The sequence below is a fragment of the Myxine glutinosa genome, chromosome 9 (assembly GCF_964187855.1).
Source record: "Myxine glutinosa chromosome 9, kmMyxGlut1.1, whole genome shotgun sequence".
Classification (NCBI taxonomy): Eukaryota; Metazoa; Chordata; class Myxini; order Myxiniformes; family Myxinidae; genus Myxine; species Myxine glutinosa.
In genome coordinates this window covers 92,446,582-92,463,089 of record NC_136269.1, presented here as the reverse complement: position 1 = coordinate 92,463,089, position 16,508 = coordinate 92,446,582, and the positions used below count along the sequence as shown (strand labels likewise).

General features: G+C 41.5%; 1 protein-coding gene and 1 long non-coding RNA gene across 4 annotated transcripts in view; both read right to left on the bottom strand.

The window, feature by feature from the left end:
• LOC137418979 (uncharacterized) overlaps window positions 1-16,508 on the bottom strand; it is a 109,796-nt gene that overhangs the window by 76,608 nt on the left and 16,680 nt on the right. The window lies entirely within an intron of this gene.
• LOC137417917 (uncharacterized) lies at window positions 7,909-12,886 on the bottom strand. The gene is made up of 2 exons (XR_010982525.2): window positions 8,859-12,886; window positions 7,909-8,648 (listed from the first exon to the last, which is right to left on the bottom strand). It is a non-coding gene; the product is annotated as an uncharacterized LOC137417917 (long non-coding RNA).

Genomic DNA, 16,508 nt, shown 5'->3' with positions numbered 1-16,508 from the left:
TTTCCATTTAAGAATTATGGAGGCCACTGTGCTCTTGGGAACCTTCAATGCAGCAGAAATTTTTTTGTAGGCTTCCCCAAATTTGTGCCTCGACACAATCCTGTCTCTGAGCTCTGCAGGCAGTTCCTTCGACCTTGTGGCTTGGTTTTTGCTCTGATATGCATCGTCAGCTGTGAGACCTTATATAGACAGGTGTGTGCCTTTCCAAATCATGTCCAATCAATTGAATTTACCACAGGTGGACTCCAATCAAGGTGTACAAACATCTCAAAGATGATCAAGAGAAATGGGAGGCACCTGAGCTAAATTTCAAGTGTCTTAGCAAAGGGTGTGAATACTTATGTCAATGTGATATTTCAGTTTTTTCTTTTTAATAAATTTGCAAAACTTTCTAAAATCCTGTTTCCTCTTTGTCATTATGGGGTATTGAGTGTAGATTGATGAGGGAAAAAATGAATTTAAACGATTTCAGCATAAGGCTGCAACATAACAAAATGTGAAAAAAGTGAAGGGGTCTGAATACTTTCTGAATGCACTGTATATGCTCACTCAAACAATAATGTAGTGCTGCCAACAACCAGGTACACAGGTACAGGTGGCTGTGTTGCTTGTTACTTTGCAATTTCCAAGAGATTTTGCCCAAAGGTAAGGAAACCATCGTGGATTTATCTTCTTCCACAGTCTTGAGCTTTTGACTTTATCTCGTGTGTTCCTCTTTGTGCATCGTTTTGTGTTGCAACATGGCAGTGGGCTTTGCCCAGTTTCCTTTGCTAAACTTCAGCAATTTTGTACCAGTTCCATTTTGCTCCCTTCTGTTCCTAAGTGCTCCCATACTATTAAAGTCTCCTTAAACAAACCAAAAAATATATATATATTACTTTCTGAACCAAAAACCAAAAAATAAGTCACAGCTCCCCAATGCATTGTATGGCAGTTTATGACGTTGGAGGTAAAAATCGAGGCCTGAGCGATTGTGCGGGCCGCTGTCTTGTATTCATGTCAAGTTTCAGAACAATCAGCTAGGTGATAAGGGGAGTAGTCGCAAAAAAGTTAACAGATGACCAGACATCTGGACATGACAACCCATTTGATAAGTTCGTTTTGAGAATCGAGATGAGATGACCTAAAATCTCTCCTTGTTTAATTAGCTGTCATCATCCCATGACTGCTCAACAAGCAGAAAGGCCCCGAGACTGCTCAGGAGCAGACGGAGGCCATTTCTCATCATTATATTTTGCTGAGCATAGCAGACTATTGTAAAGTGTATTGAATGAAAATGACAAGATTTTCAAACATTTTGATGTACTCCAGTAAATGTGCAAAAATGTTTAGGACCTTTAAACATGGAGCAAAAACAAAGTAGAATTATAGATTCTAATGTGAAACATCTGGTTCTGGATTATCTTATTAATCATATTTTCAAACGAAGATTCGTGCCTTTTCTGCAACGATGTTCATAATACAATAGGAGCCCGGAGCGTTGACGATCATTTTGCGATTTGGGTTTTGTTTTTTGTTTTTCCCTGCAATATATTGAGCAAACCTTGCATATAATTTTAGATTGTTGCCTATCTGTTATTCATTGGGGTCGTTCAAGTTGCCAATTCAAAATTGAAGCAATACACCATCGTTTCAAATAAAAAAAATTTTTTTTTACCTCCTGATAAACAGGTTTTAAGGACAAATACAGTGTATGAAGGAGTTACAAAGTAAAGGACCACCACAGTCAATAAGGTCCACTGTAAAATTGTTGCCAATCTACTGCCACATACTTTTGGATTCCTCACTATTTCGTTTTGTCTGTGAGTGCGCCCATGGGGAGGGGACTGTTTTTTTTTCAGGATCAACTGAAATCAATACAAGCCAAATCCTAACCTTTTTGACAGCAAGTCAAATCAGTTTTGCGTTAGTTGTGAAAATGTTGCCCAGAGAGAAAAAGAGAGAGAGAAGAGCCACATGCAAGCTTCCCTTGACATCATCACCTTGCAATTGTAATCACAATGTTTTGTCCTGAAGTGTTTTCTTTTGCTTCTTCTTCTCTTCTATTCAGTGGATGGGCAGGTAGTGGCTATGGGCCTATGGCCAGAACAGGTACTTCGGGTGTTGTGCAAATACTTTCAAGGAAAAAAAAAGAAAAAAGTCTTCACAGCTGTCACATGGCTTCGACTGCATTGTCCGTGCTCTTTGTACATCGCTCAACAGCAAAGGTTATGCAGTTCATCAACTTTATGGAACAATTCAAGTATTGTGGTGTTTGTTGGCTTTTGTTTCCCCCCAGTTATACGAGTTAGTTAGTGGGTAGAATGAAATATACTGAACATCAAAATTAACTTATCACTTTCATTTTTTTTAAATGTGCAGCTTTACAAACACGTTTTTTCAATTGGAATGGCTGATTATGCAACGGGAACTTCACTTCAATCACCTGATTGATCAACAATGGCATGCTTGAGTGGTTCTGTATAGGGATCTTTTCCTTTAAATAATGACCCTCATAATGAAATCCTTCAGTTCTCGTGGTCAGACATTCATTTACTGCTGTCTATAGTCACTCTAGACGGGGTCGGCAACCTTAGGCACGCGTGCCACCATTGGCACGCGGCAGCGCAATCATTGGCACACTGGCGAAAGCAGTGCCCTCTCCGCTGCATGCCAAATCACTTCTTGAACAGCCATTGGCTGTTGTGCGTGTTGCACTATAATAGTATTCCGGTGTGATTGTGCAGGTGATGAGGTAGATGGATCAGAGCAGAGTCACCATTCCAATTCCAAATTCTTTCACTGGAATAATAATCAAAGATGCACAACATGAGATGCCGGCCTGGCGCATTCAAACACAATATTCGCGGCAACAGGATGTGCTGTAAGAACAGTGGTGTTGTTCACAGCAGATGGTCCGAGGCTGCATCTCCACTCATTATTATTATTCGGACTGGTTTCTGAGTTTTAATATTAATCTCATCATTATTCTGAATTGTATAATAATCGTAGATATAAAATAGGAGATGTAGGCTTGGTGCCTTCCGATACGCCGTTCATGGCAACCTGAGGTGCTGTAAGAGCAACTGTTGTTAACATCCGGTGGTCAGCGGTTGCATCTCCACTCTTTATCATTCAGGCTGCCTTCTGCGTTTTAATATTAATCTCGTCATTATTTTGAGTTTTTTTTATGGGGTGGTAGTAATGAAAATGGGGGTAGTAGTTTTTCTCGTAACACGCGGCCTGTCTTATTTAGTTTGATTGACGGTACGGCCTCCCGCTCCCATTTACCACAGGAATTGCAGTGAAGCGGTTCAGGTTCGGTAAAAAAAAACACCTTTAGAGGCCATTTTTCCCCACAAGCGGGGGTTGGCCTTTTTCGGGGACCGTGGTTGTTGTTGTTTTTTGGTCCCCTTTTTGAAGCAATGTTTTACGGCCGGATGCCCTTCCTGCCGCCAACCCTGTTTGTCGCCTTTTTACGACACACAGGGAATTACCAGTGAACTGGTACTCAAGGTTCGGTAGATGTTCGGTAAATGTTTCTTTAAAATGTTGTTGCAATGCATATGGCCTATATGGATGGAATAAAATTCCATGTCTGTTGGAAATATTTTTTTGATGTGGTGTCATAATTAAACTTAATGTTGAACTTAATGTTGATATGGCACACGAATTAACAAGAACATTTCAAACTGGCACTTCATGTCAAAAAGGTTGCCGACCCCTGCTCTAGAGGCTTCTGACAGGGAAAACAACAAGAAAAATCAGATGTCACGCCTGACATCTGAACAACGTTTAAGGGCAATTAGGATGCTTGAGACTGGTTTAAGCCAGCGAACAATTGCCCAACGTCTTGGTTGTTCACAGCCTGCAATTTCCAACCTGGCCAGGCCTTACGGTGAAACTGGAACTGTGAATGATGGTCCACGAAGAGGAAGACCACGAGTAACCACCCCAAACCAAGACCGTTGGATTGTGCTGCAGCATCTTTGTGATGGTTTCCACCCTGCGACGCAAACAGCTGCAGTGACAAAAGGTCGCCAAAACAACTGCATCAGTGTCTCTACTGTGCGGAGCTTGAGAAGTCGGGGCCTGGTGGCAAGATGTCCTTGCAAAGGTCCAGTGTTGAATGCAGTGCATCGGTGGAACAGACTAAGATGGTGTCTGCAGCATCGCCACTGGACACAGCAAAAGTGGAGTGCAGTCTTGTTCAGCGACGAGTCCAGATTTTGCCTCCATGCTGCTGATGGGCGTCAACGGGTATGATGTAGAGGTGGGGAAAGGTACGCATCATGCTGTATTCGCCAGATCAATCATTGGAGAGGACCCAGTGTGATGGTATGGGCTGGCATTTCCACCCATTTCAGGACACCTCTGGTCGTCATCGAAGGCAATCTCACGAGTCAGCGTTATGTCAATGAAGTTTTGAGACCTCATCTTCTGCCATTTCTCCAGGCTCATCCTGACATTGCAGTTTTCCAGCAGGACAACGCTCGAACCCATGCTGCTCGCCTGACCACCAACTTCCTCCAGGAACAGGGTGTTGAAGTGACGCCTTATTCCCTTGACCTCAATCCCATTGAGCATTTATGGGATGAGCTTGGTCGACGTCTTGCATCGAGATCAACGGCTGTCAATCGGCAAATGCTCATTCAAGCCTTGCAGGAGGAGTGGGACAGACTTCCCCAGGACTGCATCAGACGCCTGGTCCAGAGCATGCCTGGTACAGAGCATGCGTCGGAGGTGTGCAGCCTGCATCACAGCTCAGGGAGGACACACACAATATTGAGGACTGCTGTCATTCTGTCCTTGACTGTTAGGAGTGTTGTGTCCATTGCTGTGTCATTTTGTTTTGACTGTATTCAGGTGCGTGCCTTTGTGTTGCAGTGCTGTGACTTTTGTTGCACCACCCCTTGTGATGTTCATGCTTTTTGTTTTTTGTGATTGAGGCAACCTCTTGTTTATCGACATGTGTTTAGTAAAGATAGCTGAACTTTACCTGTGTTCAAATATTTTTCATTTTTGCATGGAGGATTTCAATGAGTGTCCCTCTAAAGATTTGATAAGTTTATTTTGATGTTGAGTATATTAATAAAAGTTGAACTCGCCACCCCTCTTGTCTCCATTTGAAGCAATTATCCAGGATACTCCAGATGTACCCTGAGGTGCAATTCTTCTTCTGCTGTATCAATCTATCCTTTCAATGTGATGATGAACCTTCCTGAATCGTGCAGAGATTCCTCACCCCTTCAGATGACGAGAGAATCAATGCATTCCTGGAGAATGATGAAATGCAACTTGAAGATACAGAAGTCTTCAATTATAAGTGGCCCTTGAAAATTCCAAAAACTCCATAAACTCAGCAATTCTAAAGATTATCAGAACTCGGAAATGGGGCAGCCAACAATGAAATATTTTTGAAGCATTGATTATATTGTTCTGAAGTTGTGAATTCAACTTTTTTTTTAAAGGTTTTGCACACAGATAATGACATCAGTGAAAAACCATCTAATCGAAGCTCATCAGCAATGGCAAATTAAATGTATCAAAGGGAGGAGTGAGGAAGAAGTAAGGGGAAGAAGTGGGGAGAAGGGAGAGGGCGGGCACAGAAGAAGTGGGGGGAAGGGAGAGGGCGGGCACATGTTGCTGTGCAAGAAAGGTATGCTGACCGTTTGGAAGCGCCCTCTTTTAAGGCAGCACTTTGCCACCGATTCTTTTCTTGGTCAAATAAGTCAAATAAGAATGAGGAAATGATTAGGGTTTTTACTTTCTAACCGTGACATTCACGGATTCAACATATGCAGATTCGCCATTGACTGGATGTAGCAACATTCAGATGGGGTACATTTTTTTCTCCAAGTCATTCACGAACCGGCTGTCCATGTCTGACGTTTGACTAAAGGTGGCACAGGAATGTGGAATTTATTTGTTCCATGGTTTAGCATTCACCGTTTCCACATTGGTCGTTTGCTTTTGGCTTCCCACCCGTGCGTAGCACAGGTACCTCGTGAGTATTTTTTTTTAATTTTTTGAAGTTGAGACCAAAGTAATTCTCCCTTTTCCTTTAAACCAGTTCCAGGGTTCCATCGCAGCCAGATGCCATTTTCTCTGTTCTGAGGGGTGGTCTTCAAAAGCTGAGGATACTCGTTTCGGAATTCTATAGTTCTTCTGTTAAAGACAAACGTACTTTTCCAAAACGTTTCCAAGGAGCAGGAGCTTATTTTGGTCTGGCACCACAAGCATTCTGCAAATGCACCAAGCAGATAAAAGTGGAAGTGGGACAGGCTGAAGGTTTTTCTTTTTAAAGGTACCGTGTTCAGTTTTTGACCAAAATTTTTTTTCCTCCCCAGAAAATGATCATTTTCACCGCAGTTATCACACATCCATACAATTTGTATTTGGTGCGATTCAGTTATTGTTTTGCACAAGTGTTCTGCATAAAACATGGCCATTTCCAAACACCAAAAACAGGAACAGTCAACTGTTTTGGCATTTTTAAATATTTGTTTTTGAAGAGAAAAATGGGGTGGCAGTTAACCTTTTCTTAGGGGAGTGGGGGAAGGAAGATTTGATGAACTGTGAAACTGGTCCTCCCTTTCATTAGTTAAAATATTTCTAATCATGAACTATTTAATACGACTGAGCAGATTGATGGTTGGAATTGTCAGCAAAAAACGGATGATTTTCCAGTTTGCGGTGCATCACATGGCATTTGCATACCATCACGGGAAGTGTCGATTGGACAAATAAATATTGCCAAGCAGGTTGTGCAATAAAACTTAGCTTCTTTTTTTTTTCTTGCTGAAGCTCACTGAGTTTAGTAGGTTCCCTTAATAAAAAGCTCTTTAAAAAAAAACCAACAGAAAGTCAAGATATTGATTGAGATATCATAAAATTATTCTTAACCTTTCTTCAACTTGCACTCTCTGCCCACCTGGAGTATGTGGACATTTGAACATTCATTTCCATGTCTGCTCTCTAGGGCCAGTTCAAACCCATTGTTGCTCGAGCTAAGGAAGAGCATGGAGAATAATGGTTTAATATAACTCGCGAGTGGCAGTAGAAATATTCTGGGAGAGAGAGAGAGAAAGTTGAGTAGCGAGGGAGTGGAGTTGCAGCAGTACAATTGAGACAGAAGGTTGGAGAGATGTTGTCATGTTCAGGTTTCACAAGTGTTAATCTGTCAACCACCCGCAGTGCATACTCAGTCCTGCACGGGTTTGGTTGTTGTTCACTGGCACGCCCATCTTTCTTCAAGTGTGGTTCGACTATGCCGTTGTTCATGCTCCCGTCGCTCTCGGCACTTTTGCACCTGTTCCCACTTGGGAATTTGTCTGCTGTTGTGGGGTCCTCAATGCTCCATCAGTATCAACACCCTACTGTGACTGTCACTTTGTATGCCTTAAGCAACCCAGGGCTCTTCTCCCAGAAGCCAATACCCACAAGCTGTTTCCACACGACCAAAGTGCTCCTTTGCATTGAGGCAAACCTTGGCAATAATGGTCATCTCTCCCTCGATCTGCTTGCTATTCCCGGTTCTCTCTTCCCGTGTCATCGTGGTCTCAACGCCTTTCCATCGGGCATGACTTATTCCATTTTAAAATCCCCCATTTAATCTGCTGCTACTCAGCATTACAATTGTGATTAAATAATCCTGTTTCATTTGGGTTTTTTTTTTTTTTTAAATCTTGTATGCCTATAAAATATTTGCATATAATGAAGGTGGAGTTACTGGTAAACTCCTGTGGTGCAATTCAGCACCAAATTAAACCATTTAGGAGGTTAAGAGAAGAGGTTTCCACTCAACTTATTTAAAAGAACTCTCGTGGTGTTGCAAACTGCTGCCTGGAAGTGATATAAGTAAACACTGATAAACTAAAATGTTGGTTGAATCATCCATTTCCTGGAAAATTAAAACGACCGTTCTAATAACGTTTTAATATTTATTAATTTTTACATTCTAATTTTACAAGTTATTTTTACATTCCACCAAAGGCATTAACTTGAGCTATACGTTATATTTCTTGTTTTTTTTTCTTGCATTTTGTACATTCTTATGGCAAAAGTATTGGAGGACACCACCTCTCACATTACCACTGAAAAATATTGCTTCGCTCCCTCATTTGGTTGTTCACTCCCTGAAATGGATCGTGAATACAGAGCTACTCCTTTCCTAAAATGCAAGCACTTCTCAAAGCGTGCAGAACCAGGCACACGGGATTGAATTTATATTTCACATTTTTGAACAATGAAGGAGCAGTAATGGCAACTGGTCCAAGCAAATTCCATTGCAAAATAAAATGTATCCTTCAATCAATCTATCCTATCAAACAATGGGAGCACAAGATGAAAAACGGCACAAATCTAATTCAGCAAACTGCACAAGTACAGCTATCATAATTTGTCATATAATATCATAATTTGACTACACAACCATAGTGGAATCAGTGCAAGCTACGACAACACTCTTCAAGGCAAAAAATAAAAGAAAACATTGAAGATGAGATTTCTCAAAAACCAGAATATTTCTATCCCAATATTTAAAGATGGGGAGTGTAAGAGGGAGTGGGGGTGGGGGGGAGTGTAAAGCAAAAGAAAAAGTCAAGATTAGGGAAACAAGTAGGGGAACCTAGTGATGCCTCTCTAATCCCAAATTCATGCACACTTACCTATGTTGCTGCAAGCAAGCGGTTCCAATTAACTTTTTACAAGGGAATACAATCAACAAAGCACAATGGTGCGATGAACAAAATATCAGAGCTCTTTGAAAATTGGAATGCATGCAAACAGCAAAAAAAGAATTTTTTAAAAAACTCATTTGATTAATTCACCTCAAAATTATTTGAGGCAAATATCATGTTTTAACAATAATCTATCACAAGTGTGCAAATAGAAAATGCAGACCTTTCATGAAACTATCAGCCAGGTGTGTGTACGCACACGTTCCAAAGGAAACTAGCAAAAATACAATTTTGCGTATTGCATAGATTTAACAATCTAGAAAGGCGAGAAGAGGTTTGTAACGTTCATTAAATTATACCGACCCAAGCAAAGTTAACCACAGTCACTACATCAAAGAGGAAGAGAGAAGGTCAATGCTCAGATATTTTGGTGGTGGCAAACCTCATCTTCAAAAAACAATTTTTATAACAACACCACTGGAAACGCTTACCACACAAAAGTCAAGAACACATCTTGTTTAAGCAATGCTTGGCCTTCATTCAAGAAAGGTTTCAGTTCACCTCCCTGTGCCCTCCCATCTCTCAAAATATGAAATGTACACCATACACCACCCATGTGCACAGGAGAACCAATGATTTTCCACAATTACGGAAAAAAGATGGAATTCAAGGAATCTGACTTTTTAAAATCAGACACTGAGGAGGGATGGAGAGGGGGATTATTTCATTTTACGACTCCCTGCGTCGATCGTGGAGGCAAAATACACCGCCGAGGGAGCACTGTGGAAGGTTTGAGGTTTGGAGACCAATAAATTCCCCCTCCCACCCTCCCAAGTGTGTACAAATAAATAATGCTTCTTTTTCTATTGATCACACAAAATTGAATGTAGGTATTTTGGAAAAGGATAAGCCACTTTTTGAAACAGGAAAATCACTGGATCCATCACAGCTATTAATGCCCCTTTCAAACAAAACAGCTTTCACAATAATGGAGATACCACACACCATCTGAGAAAACATTAATAGAGACCTGACAAGTCAAGCATGACTCGATAACAAGATTGGATGCAATTATGGTAAGTGATAACTCACATTTGCACTAAGCTTTGATAAACTTAACCAAAGAGCCCAGATCAACCAGCTGATGGTTCAATAGACCTGACAAAACAAAACACTGCCAAAGATTTATAAAATGCAGCAGCAACCCTTTTCCTATAACTCATTCTCTGTTTTCCAGTTTGCACATACAGTCACGTGAAAAAGTAAGTACACCCCATGTAAAGTTTTGACTTTTTCAACATATTTCAACATACAGCTATTTGATCTTCATTTCAACAATATTGATAGATAAAGGTGATATAATACAACAAATATCATGAAACATTTACATTTTGTAGTGCATTGTATAATTTAAATAAACATAAATGCAAATTTCGCATGTGGAAAAAGTAAGTACACCCCTACATTTATCACTACTTCAAATACCTAAAATTAGAATCAGGTGCACCAGCTCAGGTGCAAATGATTAGAACATCATTAGAGCATCTTGGAGGAACCTGTATTATTTAAACCTCAGACATTTCGTTTGGTTTGCTCTTTGTTGTTGAAGTGTGCGGCATCACCATGCCTAGATCAAAAGAGCTCTGAGGCATTCAGAAAGAAGGTTATAGATGCCTACGTGTTTGGGAAGGGATTTAAAAAGATCTCCAAAAAATTTGAAATCAATCATTTGACTGTCCGGAAGATCATCTACAAGGGGAGAAGATTCCAAACAACTGCCAACTTGTTCAGGCCAGGCCGCCCCAGCAAGTTCAGCCCGAGAGCAAACCGCAAGATGCTGAAAGAAGTCTCGAAGAACCCCAGAATGTCATCACGGGGCCTACAGGTAGCTCTTGCCACTGTTGATGTCAAAGTGCACGAGTCTACCATTAGAAAGAGGCTGCACAAATTTGATCTACATGGGAGGTGTACCAGGAGGAAACCTTTGCTGTCCAGAAAGAACATCAGGGCAAGACTAAAGTTTGCCAATGAACACCTAGGCAATGACCAGCACTTCTGGAACAATGTGCTCTGGACAGATGAGTCAAAGGTAGAGGTATTTGGCCACAGTACCAGAAGACATGTTTGGCGAAAACTAAAGACAGCATTTGACCACAAGAACCGATACCAACTGTAAAGCATGGTGGTGGAAATATTATGGTTTGGGGCAGCTTTGCTGCATCAGGGCCTGGGCAGCTCACCATCATAGAATCCACTATGAATTCTTCATTGTACCAGAGGGTGCTTGAGGATAATGTGAGGCGATCTGTCAGAAAGTTGTAAAGCTCAACCGAAGGTGGACCTTGCAACATGACAATGACCCTAAACATACCAGTAAATCCACCAAGGAATGGCTGAAAAGAAAGAAATGGAGGGTTCTGGAATGGCCAAGTCAAAGCCCGGATCTAAATCCCATCGCGATGTTGTGGGGGCATTTGAAACGAGCTGTGCATGCAAGAAACCCCTCAAACATCGCACAGCTGAAATAATTCTGCATGGAGGAATGGGCAAAAATTTCTCCCAGTCGATGTCAGAGACTGGTAGACAGTTATAAGAAACGCCTACTTGAGGTTGTTTCTGCCAAAGGGGGCAACACCACCTATTAGAGCCAAGGGTATACTTACTTTTTCAACATGCGAAATTTGCATTTATGTTTATTTAAATTATACAATGAACTACAAAATGTAAATGTTTCATGATATTTGTTATATTATATCACATTTATCTATAAATATTGTTGAAATGAAGATCAAATAGCTGTATGTTGAAATATGTTGAAAAAGTCAAAACTTTACATGGGGTGTACTTACTTTTTCACGTGACTACATGTGTGCATTGCTCTGCTCAGACAATTTCCAAAACCAAGGATACCATTCCATCTCATCTGACACAAGTGTTATTGATTGAATGAATGAATGATTTTGAATTGAATGAATTTTATTATTCGCTCTTTGACCTCTTTTCAGCTACAAAACCAGTGACGTCTGGATACACATGACCAGATATAATGTATTTTTAAGCACGGCTCGGAATACAAAATTCCTCCATGACAACAAAGAAATTAAGTTATTTGAACCTGGATAATATACGACCAATAAACTTTCCCACATTAACAAGTTGACCGACATGACCTACATTTAACAAGTCATTTAATGACTGTTACCTACGTTGCAAGACATTGTGCATCTGTTGTTCCTAAACATTTGTTTTGAGCATTTGTATCTGGAACATGTGGAATCTTCCATACCATAACACTGCACAGTCCAAATAAACAGTATACTACACTGACTAAAGGTAATTTAAACCAATTGCAATTGAAATTGTGTATGTAGTCTCAGAGAAATGAGCATATACCGACGTGCTGACAACAACAAGAACAACTCCGTTCTTGCTCCGTTCATTGTTCCCTCAACACTGACCAGTCCTCCAGTCCCTGCTGCTGAAAAACACCCCCACAGCATGATGCTGCCACCACCATGCTTCACCGTTGGGATGGTATTGGGCAGGTGATGAGTGGTGCCTTGTTTCCTCCAGACATGACGCTTAGAATTGAGGCCAAACAGTTCAATCTTGGTTTCATCAGACCACAGAATCTTGTTTCTCACCGTCTGAGAGTCCTTCAGGTGCTTTTTTGCAAACTCCCAGCAGGCTTTCACGTGTCATTCACTGAGGAGAGGCTTCCGTCTGGCCACTCTGCCATAAAGCCCAGATCGGTGGAGTGTTGCAGTGATGGTTGTCCTTCTGGAAGTTTCTCCCATTTCCACACAGGATCTCTGGAGCTCAGCCAGAGTGACCATCGGGTTCTTGGTCACCTCACTTACCAAGGCCCTTCTCCCCCGATTGCTCAGTTTGGCAACGCGGCCAGCTAGAGGAAGAGTCCTGGTTGTTCCAAACTTCATCCAAGAATTATGGAGGTCACTGTGCTCTTGGCAACCTTCAATGCAGCAGAAATTTTTTTGTAGGCTTCCCCAGATCTGTGCCTCGACACAATCCTGTCTCTGAGCTCTGCAGGCAGTTCCTTCGACCTCATGGCTTGGTTTTTGCTCTGATATGCATCGTCAGCTGTGAGACCTTATATAGACAGGGGTGTGCCTTTCCAAATCATGTCCAATCAATTGAATTTACCACAGGTTGACCCCAATCAAGGTGTAGAAACATCTCAAAGATGATCAAGAGAAATGGGAGGCACCTGAGCTAAATTTCAAGGTACATGGCAAGGGGTCTGAATACTTATGTCAATGTGATATTTCAGTTTTTTATTTTTAATAAATTTGCAAAACTTTATAAAACCTGTTTTGTCTTTGTCATTATGGGGTATTAAGTGTAGATTGATGAGGGAAAAAATGAATTTAAACGATTTCAGCATAAGGCTGCAACAAAACAAAATGTGAAAAAAGTGAAGGGGTCTGAATACTTTCTGAATGCACTGTATATACATGCGTACATATATTACTTGAAAGAAGAGTGAAAAGGGTCAAAGGCGATGAAATGATGCATAGGTGTTGTGAAAAATGCAAATGTGTTTGTGCTGACAGTTTCAGCTGGCCTTTGCAACTATACACGTGAGGCCACATGCCAAATGGAGCCGCATGGAGGTCACTGTGCGATCCCCATAAGTATGTGTTTGCTATCCGCTTCCCTCGTTTTCCATCATGGTATCTAAATTGTTTATTGAAGTAAGCGTGTGGAGACGTTTTCTCTTCCCGCCATCAGGTTGTCAGGATGAAAGGAAACCGCCGAAAGGAATTTCCATTTTCCTTAGCCTGGCTTCAAATTCAGTCTGTCACTTTTCATTACCCCAGGGCTACACTCATATTGGAAGTAAGATATCAATGGTTCACAAGTACATATTCTAACAGGATGGTGCAGAGTGAATGCTTGTGCCTCTGAGCAGTCTGCTCTGCATTGAAGTCTCAGACCCACTACTCTCATACTGCTGTTATGTAAGACACGCTGCACGGAAAAAGGTTCTGTCCGTCGGATGGGATATCATGCTGGAGACCTCTGCTGGTATTAGTTTCGTCCATCAAGTCTGATATTACACAAGTATTAGTTGCTGGTGGACGTTAGACTCCTTTGGTGTCTTTGGCGAATAGTAGGCAAGGTATCACTGGCACGATGACCAAATTACTGCCCCACCAACTCTCTCTTTGCAAGCATGGCAAGTATGCCAAACAACCTCAAACAAGAGCGAGAATTGCTTTGCAATACATGTCCTCTCACGATGTGATATTTCTAATTCCAAAAAGGGCATAACTGAAAAATTGGCAAAACACCCTGAAACTCGAACTTGTTCTCTACCTTATCATATTAACACCATGTACCAAGTTTCAGTTGAACATTTTAAAAGGTATGGGGGAAAAAAAAGTCTGAAAAACCACAGGTGGGGTGGACGGACGGCTGGACAGAGACCGAGGACAAACCTATAGTCCCCTCCTCCGTCCGGTAGGGGATGAATAAGAGTTGGTGAGGGAGGCCACATGCCCTGCAGTAGACAAAAATACGCTGGTGATGATGCTGATGAATATAACTCAACAGTGCCAGTACTATATTGCAGTACAACCTCAATCTGGAGCACTGCAAGTTTCGAGGATCTAGTTTTTGTTTTTCAGCTTGAGGTTCATTGACATGTAGAAGCTGGATGTCCATCTGCAATAGATTTCCAGTGATGCTTTCATTCCCCTCGTCAGGTGCACATCGTGCTAGCCACCAATGGGTAGGAAAAAACTGCAGGCTGCAGCACAAGCTGAAATTTTATTGACAACCATCCTATTCTCATACCTTAATTTGTAAGGATATAATGAAGATACTTTTAATCTATTTTTACACGTTTTACTTTTTCATTTTTGTTCATCATGTCACAGACACCGACCGAGTGTGGCTATCAACTGCCATTCCCCCTTAGCTGTATAAACAGCCAGCAACAGAAGCATTAGTTACGAGACTCGTGATTTTGGCACTGCGAACAAGAAGCAATTTGGTGAGTATAGTTTCAGAAGATTTTGAATACAGAAAGGCTTGGGTAATGAGGGTAGCATGGAGTTGTGCAATGACCCCAAAGCCTATTGGCAACAAGCCACAAAGCTGATCAGGAGGTTCATTGTTAAATTTGTGCATTGCATGTGAAGATAGCAATCTCTGCTGGCACAGTTTCAGAACAACAAAATTGGCAGGATTCCAAGTAAAGTCACTCTGGTGGGTTCCCATCCCTCCTCTTGCCTGCAATGCGCGGCCGCACTCACCGGACTCCTGTAGGGCTGGAAAAGGCAAAGTTGCCAGGTGTGACCTGCTTGGGGTCGCCACCGATCAGGGCTGTATACTGCTGTGCCGCTTGTACTCATGCTCAGAATGGTTTGCTGCGTCGTCCACCATGTGCAATGGAAAGCCAAGATCAACAACTCCACCATTCACTCAAAACTAAGCTGAGTGAACACCAATAGCTGCAGCATTTTGAACAAGTAGCACGTGGCATAAAACCGATGAAAACGTCTATTAATGGGACAAGATGTGCAAGGGGTGCAATAACACGATATTGAAAGGACAGAACTGCAAAACAGTAATCAAACATGGACAAGGACTCAAACAAAACAAAAACAAGACCTAAAGTCTAACAGCGGCATAGCCAGGCTTGTAAAATATTATAAACCACAAACACACATGATTGGTTTTTTTTAAGTCGATAATGCTGTTTATAACATTAAGCAAAGAAATTTGGAGGAATCCAGACATCTGTGAGGTAAGTTTAGCTTACAGAACTGAGGGAAGATCGACTGTAATCTAGATTATTATACCCCACAAGGGTTGGGTACGTACCGTTTTGTTGGAAGAGACGTAACGCCGACGCTTTCGATATTTGATGGTCATTTTAACAATCGGTTTGTTTGTGTTTCACACTGAATGAAAAACGTAAAGGTAGAGCATGGCGATTGTGATATATGACAGGTTCAACAATATGTTCGGCATGAACGGCATATGAATCAAAATGGAGGTGGAGGAGAGTCTGCCACCGTACCGACGTAATGACATCAGACGTAATCACATCACCCTGTCATGTGACCAGATCCTCAGCTCTGATTGGTATACGTTTGAGTGGACATACATACATACATACATACATACATACACTGTTCTAGACGGCTTTGCCCTATGGGCTATGCCGTAAAAACAATGAATGGCAATCAGAGATTGCAGACCCTCACCAGAATGTGTTTTTGTGGTGTATTTTGTGTCGTGTTTATTAGCTGCTGTGTTTGTGCAGTTTATTGACGACGTAGATTTATGTTCCATCCAATATGGCTGCCCGAAAATACCCTCTCCTCTGGTGAGGGTAACCAAACAGAAGTCACGAGTGCCAACAGTTTCACTTCATTTCGTTTTCGATCCCGATCCTCCAAATGCGACCATTTGTTGACACCAGAACCCTCCCAGAGGGCTTACAAAAAAAATCAAATGTGTAACGTTCATAACACAACAGGGTTTCCCTTCAATCCATGGCAAGAACACAGGGCATTCAGTACAAAGCCAAGCACACACACCACATACTGTAATTGATATTAAAGTGAAGAGGAGAGCATGTGTCAAAATTAAAGGTGTGCATACAAATGCAGATTACAACTAGAATTGCAGTGAATGCAGCAAGTCTCTAGTCCCACCCACTATTTTTTTTAATCTACTTTGTGCCCAAGAAAATCAAAAACAAAACACCAACCCAATGTTTGACTGATTTTGTCTGTGGAAAGGTCTTTTTGAGTAAAGTCTTGTCGAGATTGTTTGGAATATATATGTTTGGCAGGCCAGAAATCTTAATCT